This window comes from Gigantopelta aegis, chromosome 6 (assembly GCF_016097555.1).
Source record: "Gigantopelta aegis isolate Gae_Host chromosome 6, Gae_host_genome, whole genome shotgun sequence".
In the NCBI taxonomy this organism is placed as follows: domain Eukaryota; kingdom Metazoa; phylum Mollusca; class Gastropoda; order Neomphalida; family Peltospiridae; genus Gigantopelta; species Gigantopelta aegis.
This window is the reverse complement of record NC_054704.1, coordinates 17,618,568-17,619,655: the sequence shown is the minus strand read 5'-3', so window position 1 is coordinate 17,619,655 and position 1,088 is coordinate 17,618,568.

Sequence of the window (1,088 nt, the reverse complement as noted above, 5' to 3'; positions counted from 1 at the left end):
CTTTACGTACACGGGTTTACCAGGTGAAATTCAAACCGACCGGGGTACGAACTTTATGAGCAAGTTAATCCAGCAAGTACTGTCTATGTTAGATATACGACAGATTCGTTCTGCTGCATTCCACCCTGAGAGCCAGGGCGCCATAGAACGTTTCCACCAGAGCATGAAAAGTATGCTCCGCTGCCATTGTTTCGACAATGGTACTGACTGGGACCAGTCAATTCCTTTCGTGTTGTTCGCAGCACGGGATGCTAAGCAAGAATCCTTAGGATTCACCCCATTTGAGTTGGTCTATGGGCATTCAGCCCGAGGCCCTCTCAAATTGGTAAAAGATAGTTGGTTAGACAAGGATAATGCCGAAAACCTGCTGATTTATGTAGGGAGAGTTAGAGATAGGTTGTGGCAGGCGACCGAACTGGCTAGGAAGCATCTGAGCTATGCTCAGAGCAAAATAAAATCAGTGTTTGATAGGAAGGCTAAGAGACGGGAATTTAAACCAGGGGATAAAGTGCTGCTGTACCTTCCCATTAAACGGGGTTCATTACAGAACAGGTATTTCGGTCCCTATGTTGTGCACAAACGGGTTAATGAGACAGGGTATGTGATAAACACTCCTGATAGGGTTAGAAAAAGTAGGTATTGTCACATCAATTTGCTAAAAGGTTATTTTGACAGACTGCCGATAGTTCCAGAGAGACCGGTCCAAATTGAGAGACACTCAATTTCCTGTGATGACGTCAAGACTGCAGAGAGAAAATTAACCAACAACCAGATTCTAGCAGACTTGAACCCCCAGCGAGCAAAGTGGACTACGTTGAAACAAGACAATGTTTCCATTTGTCAGAACCTTCCAACGGTTACCAAAACCTTAAGCCAAGATGTGCGCTTGGAACCCAACGCTACACAGATTCGACAGCATGCCTATCGGAGAAAACCTGGAAAACGTGCAGAGGCGCTACTCGTCTCCCGTGATGGCAGCACCAGACTACCGAATGCCGTTCAAGCTAGCTGTGGGTGCCAGTGACGTGGGTGCTGGAGCTGTGCTGTTCCAAGAAGACGAAGACGGACTGGACCATCCTAATGAAAGC